This window comes from Mastomys coucha, unplaced genomic scaffold (genome assembly GCF_008632895.1).
Source record: "Mastomys coucha isolate ucsf_1 unplaced genomic scaffold, UCSF_Mcou_1 pScaffold14, whole genome shotgun sequence".
NCBI classification, from domain to species: Eukaryota; Metazoa; Chordata; class Mammalia; order Rodentia; family Muridae; genus Mastomys; species Mastomys coucha.
The window spans coordinates 104569013-104581297 of record NW_022196896.1 but is presented as its reverse complement, the minus strand read 5'-3'; the positions used below and the strand labels follow the sequence as shown (position 1 = coordinate 104581297).

Genomic DNA, 12285 nt, shown 5'->3' with positions numbered 1-12285 from the left:
AAGCAAGACTCAAAACCACTGGGTTTCCGTGCTTTTCAGGAGCTTCAACAAAAATCTCTTGCTGCATTTCTGGTCAAGGGCCATGCAGAAGTATGTCTGAAACCCCTTCACAGCTGAGCTCCTGGGTTTTTTGGTTTTTGGTTTTTTCTCACAAGATTCGCCAGGGAGAAGCTCTCTCCACCAGATCACGTTGTCTTTAAAGCCCCGACTACTCAAAACTCGGTCCCCAGACCAGAAACAGCAGCGTCACTTGAGAGCTGGTAATAAATGGAGAAGCAGGAGGGGACGAGGTGGCCTGGGAAGAAGAGTACTTGCTGCCAAGCCTGATGGCCCGAGTTTCATCCCCAGAATCAGTGTGCTGGAGGGAGAGAAATAACTCCCTCAAGTTGTCCTTTGACCTCCACATATGTTTCATTGCACTTGCATACCCACACACATAAAAACAAACACACATGAATAAAGGAATACGTAAATAAGTGTAAAAAAATAAACTTAAAAAAAAATAAATGTAGGCCCAGGAACAGTGGCACTCTGCATATTCGCAGAATTCAGAGCCTAAAGCAGAAGGATCAAGAGCTTGAGAGAAAAGGAAAATAGAAAAAGAGACAGACAGACAGGGAGGGTAGGAGGGAAGAAGGAAGGGAGGGAGGGAGAGAGGGAGGGAGAAAGAGCAAGAGAGGGGGAGAAACAAAATCTCAGCCCTACCCCCAGGCATACCTGATCATTTGCACTTTTTTTTTTTTTAATGGCTTTTCGAGACAGGGTTTCTCTGTATAGCCCTGGCTGTCCTGGAACTCACTCTGTAGTAGTCCAGGCTGGCCTTGAACTCAGAAATCCGCCTGCCTCTGCCTCCCAAGTGCTGGGATTCAAGGAATGTGCCACCACCGCCCGGCACGTGAGAAGTCTTGAACATACTGTAAAATAATCTCTCCAACCATGGGTCCTAGAGGGAAAGGAAGGGATGTGGGCTCTCACAGTCCTGTATCACTGCAGAGGAGAAAATGACAGAGCTGAGCCAAGGCATTCTTTCCCAGAGCAGGTGTGAGTTCAGGTGCAGGGTGAGCATGGGCCTCTCTCAGACACACAGGGAGTTTGCACCCTCAAAAGGCTTTAGAAATGCAAAGGCTAGGCAGTGGTGGCATACGCCTTTAATCCCAGCACTTGAGTGGGAGGCAGAGGCAGGCGGATTTCTGAGTTCAATGCTAGCCTGGTCTACAGAGTGAGTTCTAGGACGGCCAAGGCTATACAGAGAAACCCTGCTTCTAAAAACCAAAAAAAAAAAAAAAAAAAAGCAATCAAATCTACTCTTCCTTCAGCTCCGACAGCTTAGTTAATCTTTTGACCATTTGCTACACAGCACAAATGATTTTAAATTCTTACAGATGCCATATCACATGTTCCTTTTGATGATCCTAGAAGTTGGTTCTGAGACAGCACCTTGTTTTGGCAAAAGAGAAAGTTAGATCATCCAGGTGTAGTGGCCCTAGTACACTGGCTTTTCTTTTTTTTTCCAAGACGAGGACTCAAATTTGTTATGCAGTTGAGGATGGCATTGAACATCTGATCTGCCTGCTTCCATCTCCCAAGTGTTAGGATTTCAGGCATACACCACAAGTTCAGTTTATGGCATGTTGGGAACCAAACCCAGTGCTCCATTTCAAACATGTTAGGAAACCATTCAGCCTGCTGAGCTACATTGTGAGCCTAGCTCCACCTCTTATCCAAAGCACGTAGCCACTGCCTCTATGTACGACAAACAAGAATGAAAGCATCTTGGATGGACTCTAAAATCAGAATGTTTTACTAAAATAAGCCAGGTATAGACAGATCAATATCTCAGGATTTCACTTATATACAGAAAAATCTACAGAAGCTAAGTGTATAGAAGGTAGTTACCAGGTACCAGAGGCTGGGAAGGGCACAGGAAATGGATAGATGGGGAGGGATCGGTCATCACGGACAAAGTCATCCATCTAAGAGAAATAAGTTCTGCCCTGCTATTACACAGAAAGGTGATTATACTCCTCAATATTGAGTCGCTGATCTAAAGAGACAGAAGAGAGGATTTTACTGTTCTTGTTAAAAGGAAACGACAATTCCCTGATGGTAGATAACCAACATATTCTGAGCTGCTCCTTGGAAGAAGGGTAAATGTACCTACACATCACTCAAACCCCCTAAAGATGCACAACCGTTCTTAATCTACCAATTAAAAATACTAATGTAACTGTAGGCTGGCCACCCAAAAGACAAGGACGCAAGTCCAAGGTTACAGAGCTCTTGAGGCACATGCCCGCTTTGAAAAGAAGGCTGCAGGTGCTAGGAGTGGGGTCTTCCCCCCCCAATCCCCCGTGCGACACAGAAACGGCTCCCAAGAGATGAGGCAGGGTGGCTAAGTCCTCAGCAGAGACCTTTCCGCGTTTAAAGCGTTTTTGCAGAGGGAAAAGCCAAGCTCCTGATTTCTTGGATGGAGCACAGAGTCACAAACACCTGATGACAAGTGTCACAGCCTCTTCCCCTGGCCCTTGAAAAAGACTAGCCGAGGTCAGGCAGGTGGTGGGCGCTGGCCAGCAAGTGGGCGGAGCCTTCGGAAGGGCTGCTGCGCTGTTGCTGAGACAGGAGTCAGGAAGTGGTTTTCCTTCGGCTTGCTAAGAGCAACAAAGACTCTGGGAAAACAGGATGCCGTGGGAAGGTGAGTGACCCAGAACTTGTAATGTGTGCTTCTTCAGCTCTGAAAATGTCTGCTCACAGTATCATCTTTTAGACTGGAGCCCCAACCCATAAACAAGTCTTGCAGTGTTCCTTTCGATCAAAATACAGCCTAATCCCCTTGAAGGTCATGTTGTCATGGCTTCTGAACTTCTTACCCGGTCCTAGACTGCAATGCTCAGGGGTCAAATTTCCCGAATGACAAACACCATCTATCTACCATTGACAACAGAGGAAAATCACAGGGACGGAAAATCACAGTCGGCCAGTTGCACATGGGAGTTGTTTCTGTGAGCGCCTGGCTTGCTTCAGGTCACAAAATGATTATCACTGAAGTGCCCTCCACTGGCCCAGCGGGCAGCCTCTGGATTCCTCCTTTGCCCTAGAGTCACAAACAGAAATAGGCTTTGAAAGGGGAGAGTCCCTGCAGGTTGTCCTCTTGGTTCTTTAGTTCAGATATGCTCAGAATAGAATCCATGAGAGAAGAAAGACCAACCTACAAAATTACCTCCTTTAACGCAGGCTTTAATTTTATGTGGGAAATTCCCTTTAGTCTTACAGCGAAGACCTTCAAGTTTTCTTTATTTTTAATCTCTTAAATGACTGCCAGCAGAGGACCACAGAACCAGAAATTCTGCATTCAGGACTTAACCTTGTGCTGTGTGTTTTTATCTTTCTTCCCCCCCATTCTCCAGCTCTGTCTAGGTAATTTTGCTTTGTGATCTGTTTAGTAAAAAAAAAAAAAAAAGGCTAATGTGATCCAGTTCTACAAACAAAGTGGAGGGCAGGTTCCCTTCTGCATGTACCCACACCTCACGGGCACAAAGGGAAAAGGATAGGGCCTCTCTGCCATTTCTCCACACCCTTAGGCACATAGGGAAAAGCAGGGGGTCCTAGAACTGTTGTAACCCCCGAATTACTGATGCTAACTCTCTATGGTTAATTGTCCTGTGCCTTGAAAGTCTCACCGAAGAGACTCCAGTGTTGTGTACAGACGGTTTGTCTCTTGCGTTTTCTCCCACAGAAGCTCCCATTCTCCCTCCAGCCCTGAGCAAGTACAATATGAAGACAGTTGGTCTCTGCACTGTATCCCCCTGCAGCAAGCTCAGGGCTCCCCTCACCTCCCTGGCCACTCCAAGGGGACCCAGTCTAGCGTTAGAATGGCACTGCCCATAAACCCCCCTTAATGAAAACATCCCGAGGAGCCAAATGCTAGCGAGACATTCTCCCTGCCTCTCTGCCTCCCAAAACTAGCACTCTCTCTGATAAGAGGCCAAACTCTCCAGGTACCTGTCCTTGGGACCTTAAAGAAATAACAAACTCAAAGAAGATTAGGGACCAGCATTTAAATCATAGGAAAAGATAGTCAGAGGTCATAGACAGTTATGGCCGGCCATAAGATTAGTTCCTGATAACCCTACAACAGACGCCCATTAATCCCCCTCCCAGCTTCAGTTCCATCCCACCAAATGGTTCTGCCCCTACTCTCCCCTTCACCCTAGCATACAAAGAATTCCTAACTATACTGTACATAAACCCAATGCTTTCCGGACTCGCCGTCGCATGCCAGCATTTATCCTGTGAGTGCAAGGCACGTGATTTGAGTCAGGACTCGAAATACTAAAAAAAGACTCTTTTGCAAGTTGCAGCGGGCTTTGTGATTCTTGGGCTCATCTGGGTTTCCCCAAGACTCAGGGCATAACAGAACATAGTTCCCCCTCACTCCGACCTGACAGTCACAGCCCAGGATGCTTTTCATGACAAGCAGAACAGCTGGAGCTGGGTGGTGAATTGTCACAGAAGCCTTTTAAACATTGCAGAGAATGCCAAGGAAAGCAGTGTCTCATGACCACCAGCCATGTTGGGCAGGGAAGACCAATGGCTTCCATCAGAGAAGAAAGCTGTGTGGTCTGGGGCCCTTTTGATGGACTAGATGGAGACAGAACTCCAAAGGAGAACCAGTCAAGTGTCCTGTGTATTTATTTTTCCTAGTTTTATTAATGTCTAATCGATAAAACGGTATGCGTTTAAAGCATCCATGAAGTTATAACATATGCATGTTGTGAGACATACCCACCATCAGGTTGGCTAACACTTCTTTCTTTCTTTTTTTTTTAAATTTTATTTACTTAGAAGCATTCAGAATGTGAACAAAACAGCCACAATTTTTTTTTTTTGCAATTAGAGTGGTACTCAGTTAACAGAACAACAATTATCTTCGTATAAGCTGCATCAAAGACAACTGAAGATGAAAAAAAAACAAAACAAAATAAAAACAAAAAAAAACAAAAAAAGACCCCAAACTACTGTCCCCATATATAACTAATTTGTACTGTGCACCAACAGGAACCTGCTTTAAATTTCCATGCCAGTTTACAACCCCCAGACTGTACCAGGCAAGGTTAGTGGCTATTGGAAATACCACCAGGACAGGGCTATCTAAAGACACATTCGGTAGTGTGTTAACTATACAAAAAAAGACACTGTACAGTTTAAAAACAAATCTTACACAGCCTTACATTTTTCGATTTTTTTTTCTTTAAAAAAAGTGAATTGTGTACAGGAGCATTAAATGCTTTATAGACAAGAAAAAACAGCTCAGGTAGAACCAACTTATCATCTTCCTCTTCTTCCTCCTCTTCCTCATCATCTTCCTCTTCCTTCTTTTTCTTGCTCTTCTCAGCCTTGACCACCCCCCTTTTTTCGCTGCATCAGGTTTTCCTTTAGCTGTGTAGGCAGCAATATCCTTCTCGTACTTCTCCTTCAGCTTGGCAGCCTTCTTCTCGTAGGGCTGCTTGTCATCAGCTGCAGTGTTGTTCCACATCTCTCCTAGTTTCTTTGCAACATCACCAATGGATAAGCCAGGATGCTCGCCTTTGATTTGGGGGCAGTACTCAGGACAGAACAAGAAGAAGACCGAGGTAGGCCTCTTGGGTGCATCGGGGTCCTTGAACTTCTTTTTGGTCTCCCCTTTGGGGGGATGTAGGTTTTCATTTCTCTTTCATAAAGAGCCTTGTCAGCCTTTGCCGTATCTTCAAATTTCCCCTTTTCTTTAGCAGACATGATCTTCCACCTCTCTGAGCACTTCTTGGAGAACTCTGAGAAGTTGACAGAAGCATCCGGGTGCTTCTTCTTGTGTTCCTCCCCGCGAGTTTGCATAAAGAATGCATATGAGGACATTGTGCCTCTCGGCTTCTTAAGAGCTCCTTTGCCCATGGTTAGTTGATTTTCCTCTGGGAGGCAGAGTCGCCCAGTGCCGGTCCAGTTCTCACTTGCTCTGGTGCTTCCCTATGGAGCTCAGTGTACTGTCATGGCCGTGAGAGTGGAAGCCAGACCCACTTCTTTCATCTCAACTTTTTATCATAGTGTCTGTCAGTACCTCAGAGAAATAGCCACACTCTCCTGTTCTTTGTAGAATTATTCACTACAGCAGAAATACAGAATCGGTTGAGGCATCTGTGACACATGTACAAAAAAAAAAAAATTAGGAGATACATAGGTGCATGCATACATATGCAGTGAGTATTATTCAGCTGTGAAGAGGGAGGAAATCTAACCTCCTGGGAGAACAGGGATAAATGCGGAGGGCATGGTGCTAAGCAAAAGAATTCAGAAAGAGAAAGACAAGGATTGCAGGATCACACTTGTAAATGGACTCCTTTTTTTTTTTGTTTTGGTTTGGTTTGGTTTTGGTTTTTCGAGACAGGGCTTCTCTGTGTAGCCCTGGCTGTCCTGGTACTCACTCTGTAGACCAGGCTGGCCTCGAACTCAGAAATCCGCCTGCCTCTGCCTCCCAAGTGCTGGGATTAAAGGCATGCGCCATCACCACCCTGAGTAAAAGGACTCTTTTAAAGACCAAAGACTAGGCTGGTGGTTGCCAGATGCTGGGAGGGGGGAGGGGCAGAGATATGGGTCAAAGGTTGTTCCTTTGAATGTATGAACCAGGTACAGAGAAGGCTCTGAGGAGTAAAGGGTTAAGCTGCCTATTGTTTACCGCTCTAGAGGCGACTGGATATGGGGGTTCATAAATGAGGCGGACTAAAGCCGCTCGCAATAGCCAACTTTATTCAGAGCATCAGACCATTTATACCCTTAGAGTAAAGAGTGAATGAAGTGTGCAATCACAAGAACAAGCTGCACGTGGCAAAAACATGTTTCTCCATAGAGGCCTATAAACAAATAAGCATATCCCGATGTAAAGCGTAATCTGAAGTAAGCTCACGCCTATCTGCTACACATGGAAGAGCCCGGAGAACAGGTTCCATGTTCCAAGGAACTGAGGTCACCAGACTCTTGTCTTGTTTTCTTGGCATTTTCCTCCCAAGCCTCCGATCTCGAACTGCCTTCCGGCAGCCTGCGAAGAAGCAGCCCTGTCCCGTCATTCGTGTACAGAATCTCTAAAAAGGCAATCTCCTCCTTGTGTTTAGAGTAAAGCTCTGCTTTTAAATTCTAACTTCTGCTCTGCGACATGCATCATGTTTCCCCGTTGAGTACTACAGTCTTCAGCCATTAAGGGGAGGCATCATGTCTAAGAGAGAAAGCTGAATCATAAAGACCTGTCTGGGAAAGAGAAGGCAGGGGTGGGGAGGCGGCCTGGGGAGGGGGAGTATCCATACAGGGCGTGATGGAAGAGACACCGAGCTCCTGGGATCAGGAGACCCAGCTTCCAGTGCTGCGTTCCCATAAGCCGCAAAGAGGCTTCGCTCTAAGTGCTCCATCACCCAGAACCTCCTTGTCCCCTTATGTGTCACACAGCAATGGCTCCGGAAGCACAGACTGAGGTGCAAAATGCTGAGATGATTTCCGGGTTTCTCTTGTCTTACCAAGAGATTTCCCAGACCACTCTATATGAAAGGTGGACTCTTCCTTTGGCTTTAGAAGCTATCCAAATGGCAGGACACTTCTTTGTTTGTTTGTTCGTTTGTTTGTTTTTTGAGACAGGGTTTCTCTGTGTAGCCCTGGCTGTCCTGGAACTCACTCTGTAGACCAGGCTGCCCTCGAACTCAGAAATCCGCCTGCCTCTGCCTCCCAAGTGCTGGGATTAAAGGCGTGTGCTACCACAGCCCAGCTAGGACACTTCTAATCCATTCATATTTATGAGTTAGAAGATCATACAAGAAGCTGTAAATGCATTTGAGGTATGGACGGTATACCATCCGAATAGCTAGCGTACCCTCAAACCACCAACTCTTCCCAGAGATTGCAAAGTCTGAGGAACCCTAGCTCATTCAAGTTCAAACTGGTCAAGAAACGTGATGATGCCAGACCTGATGTAGACATGGTTCTTCTCTCCAGGGAAATCCACATTCCCCAGTTTACAGTACTACCTGACTCCAACGTTTCCTCCTGGTTGAAAACAATTCTAGTGGGATTTTGACCTCTAAAGACAGAAAACAGCTTTAAAATCCTCGGACTCTCTGGAATCTCCAAACCATTAGCATGAGCAGATTTGGTGTCAGAGATATTTCTCTGTCATTTCCCTCTTCCTCCAGAGTCATGGGACCCTGCTTAGACCATGTCTTTGAGGATGTTCCAGACATCAGAGATGTGAAAGGCTCCCAAGACCCAATGGGGATGACATTAGCTGAAATGCCCAACAGTAATGAGATAGAACCTGAAGAGACCACCTCCAGTAGATAGACATGGCCCCCAGTTGAGAGATGAGGCCACCACTTATCTCAAAATTTTTGACCCAGAATTGTTCCTTTCCAAAGGAAATGCAGGGACAAAAAAATGGAACAGAGCCTGAAGGAAAAGTCAACCAGAGACAGCCCCAACTTGGGATCCATCCCATCTGCAGACATCAAATCAGCACTATCGCTGATGCCAAGAAGTGCTTGCAGACAGGAGCCTGGCATGGCGATCTTCTGAGAGGCTCTACCAGCACTTGACTAAGACAATACAGACACTTAAAAAGCCAACCACTGGACTGAGCCCAGAGACCCCTATGGAAGAGTTAGAGAAAGGACTATAGGAGCTGAAGGGGATTACAACCCTGTAGGAAGAACAACAGTATTAACTAACCAGACCCCTCAGAGCTCCCAGGGCCTAAGCCACCAACCAAAGAGCAAACACGGGTTGGTCCAAGGCCCTTGCTACATATATATCAGAGGACTACCTTGTCTGGCCTCAGTGGGAGGGGAAACGCTTGGTCCTATGGAGGCTTGATGCCCCAGAGAAGGGGGATGCTAGGAGGACGAAGTAGGAGTGAGTGTGTGGGTGAGGGAGCATGCTCTTAGAGGCAAAGGGCAGGGGGATGGTGTGGCTGGCTCATGGAGGGAAGGGAGACATTTGAAATGTTAATAAATAATTTTAAAAAAATTAAAAGGAGAAAATGAGGGGCTGGGGAGATGACTCAAGAGTTAAGAACACTGGCTATCTTACAGAGTACATGGTATGTTTCCCAGCATCCATATGGCATAACAACCATGTATAACTCCAGTTCTAGGGGATCCAGCACCCTCTTCTGGCCTCCTTGGACATCAAGCATACATATGGCATACATACATACACACATACATACATGCACACATACATACAAGCAAACACCCATGCATATAAAATAAAAATAAATCTTTTCCTTAAAGAAGCAAGCTACGGATATACCTAACTTGGGTGAGTCTCAAAGACATAAGGTCCGATGAAGGAAATTAAGCATTAAGAGAGCACAGCCTGCATGATTTCATTTACATGGAGACCAGGAATAAAGCAATTATGAAGGAGGTCCAAAGGAAAGAATTCCCTGAAGGATCTCAGCCCAGAGGCTCATGCTGGGACTCTTCTGCAAGATTCACATGACAGCTATGTTAATATACACCTAAGTAAAAACTGCCACATGTAGAGTTAAGGGATAGGCACTTTGATGCAAAAATGGTCATACTGTAGTTAAGTCAGAAGAATGGTTCAAAGGGAAAAAAAGGGCTCCAAGAGAGGAGCAGAGAGGCTGAGACGGGTCTCATGACCTTAGCCTTTAAGGATAGCAAGCTAAGCGACAGTAAAGGAGACTGAGCAAAGAATGCAGAACTGAGGAGATAATGGACATAGTAAGGTGTATGGAGCCACGTGAGTGACTGAGCTGTCACAAGGAAGGGCGGAGAGGATGACAGAGGGGAAACACACACTCATATGCAGAAATGACACCAGGCAGTGGTGGTGCATGCCTTTAATCCCAGCACTTGGGAGTCAGAGGCAGGTGGATTTCTGAGTTCGAGGCCAGCCTGGTCTACAGAGTGAGTTCCGGGACAGCCAGGGCTACACAGAGAAACCCTGTCTTGAAAAAAAAAAAGAAGAAGAAATGACATATATGAAAATGTGTGTGTGTGTGTGTGCATGTGCACGCTCACATGTGTTTATATAGAAATTTGGTGAAAGTTGTTATTTCCTTTTCCCATCGCTATGACAGAATACCCAGTATTAGGTTTTCGAGCCAGCCTATGACAGCAGCTCCACTGACAATTAGCACAGCACAGGGTCTCAAGCGTCCTAAGGAACACTTGAGGCTTACTGCAAGCTGCCATCCTCTGTGGTGAGGCAGAGGAAGCCGCAAGCCATCACGTTGAATCTAGTCAGGCAACAGAGGGAGATGAATGAATTCTCATGCTCAGTTTTCTCAGAATTCCGCACTCCAGAACCCCGCTGCCCAAGGAATGGTTCCTGCCCACAGTAAAGACAGTTCTTCCCACAGCGATTAATCCAACCAGGTGAAACTAGATTCTGTCGATCTGACAACACTCCCCATGAGCGCAAGCACCTCCAGATGGTCATTCTCTCCCACCTTGTATGTGCTTGTATACTTCTTTCTGCCTCCATAGCTGACTCTAAATGCCCTAAGCACAGAAAGTTGGTCTTCTCAGATTGATCTTTTTCGAATTGTCCACACTCGCTTCCCAGCAACTCCACACACTTGACGTTCACGCAGGACAGAATACAGCACGTGTGCCCTGGGGTTCACACTGAAATCAGCTCCCTCCATGAGGAAGGACTTTGTTACCATGTCCACTTTGTCCCAAAATGCTCTATGTCTCGGATGCTCTATGTCTGTTAGTGAGGTAAAAATAAATTGCTTAAAATTCAAGAAGACATTTCGGGGAAACAGAGACGAGATGAACACAGCCCCTGTGGCACTAAAGCAGACAGCGAAGGATCCAGACAGAGTTCTGAAGGAGGAAGACAGGGCTGCCTTGCCCTTGGGTCTCATTAGATGAAATAACACAGAGAGGTGACATCTTTAAAGATGTTTAGAAGTTGCCTGCGAGATCGTGAAATTGCTGGTGGCAGTATTAGGTTTTCAAAATACACAGAGTGAGCCCGCTAGAGCAGCTCAATTGGCAATTAGGACAGCCCAGGGTCACAAGAGGCCTCCTACTCCTCTAGCAATGAGTCACAAGCTGCTAATTAAGAAATCAGTGACCTGTCAAAGGCTTGATATAACCTAATGGTCTATAGCCCTCGGTGGTGATGACTACGAACATTGCTGGGTTCAGGATTTCATCTTTTAACTTGGTTTCCTGGGGTAATGAGAGGACGAACAAAAAGGTCCTCGCTTTGTTCGTTGATGGATCCTAGATGCAGAGGTTCATGTAATACCGTAAAGCAGGGGGGATTGTGAGTTTTAGCCCTCTGTGTTCTGCTTCGGTCCACACCACACCAAGAGCCACACTTAAGTTAGCGGGCTTCCCAAAGAGATGGGTTCCTTAGTTAGACACGCTAGGACCCACGCTGGTCAGAGCCCATGTCAACCCTCACACCCTCCCTGAGTAATGATCATGTCAAACGCTCCTAAAGGAGACTGAAGATGTGGCTCCGTTGATAAAGTGCCTACCACAAGTACCTGAGGGCCTGAGTCCAGGACCCCAACGCTCATGTAAAAAGCCAAGTGTGGTAGTTCAAATCTGAACTCTACACTGGGAAGTGGAAACAGGATGGTTGTCAGAACCACTAGCCAATCAGGGAGCTCTGGGTTGAGTGACTCCGATAGTTGAAATGAGAATCGCTATAGGCTTATATGCTTGAATGCTGGGTCCCTATGGGTAAGGATTAAGAGGGGTGGTCATGTCAGAGAAAGTAGGTCGCTGGTGAACAGAAGGCACCTTCCTGTTGCCGTGCTCCTCACCGTGATGGTCTTGAACTCGTCCTCTGAAACTGTAAGCCCCCGTTGCGCCGGTCATGGTGTCCTATCACAGCAATAAAGGACATCACCCTAACATTAACCTCCGTCCTTCACATGCATGCTCATGTGCCTGTGCACATACCCACTACATGAGCACACACGCACACACACAGTACATGCATGCTCATGTGCCTGTGCACATACCCACTATATGAGCACATGCACATACCCACTACATGAGCACACACGCACACACACACACACACACAGGACAAACTACACACGAAATAAAAAGACAAACTTCACAAAAGGAGGCATAACAAAGTCAATTTACAAACGTGAGTTTGGGCTAAAGAATCTGGGTTTCCCAGCACCTGGAGCTTCCTAACCGCTCTGAGACTCACTTGGACCCTTTGATGTAATGATCCTATTCTTTTTCTTTTTCTTTCTTTTTTTTTTTTTTTTTT

The 12285-nt window shown here is 46.2% G+C and overlaps 2 pseudogenes; both read right to left on the bottom strand.

Annotated features, from left to right (window-relative positions):
* LOC116089475 overlaps positions 1-725 on the bottom strand; it is a 1208-nt pseudogene extending 483 nt beyond the window's left edge.
* Positions 726-5036: 4311 nt separating this feature from the next.
* LOC116089245 overlaps positions 5037-12285 on the bottom strand; it is a 15098-nt pseudogene continuing 7849 nt past the window's right edge.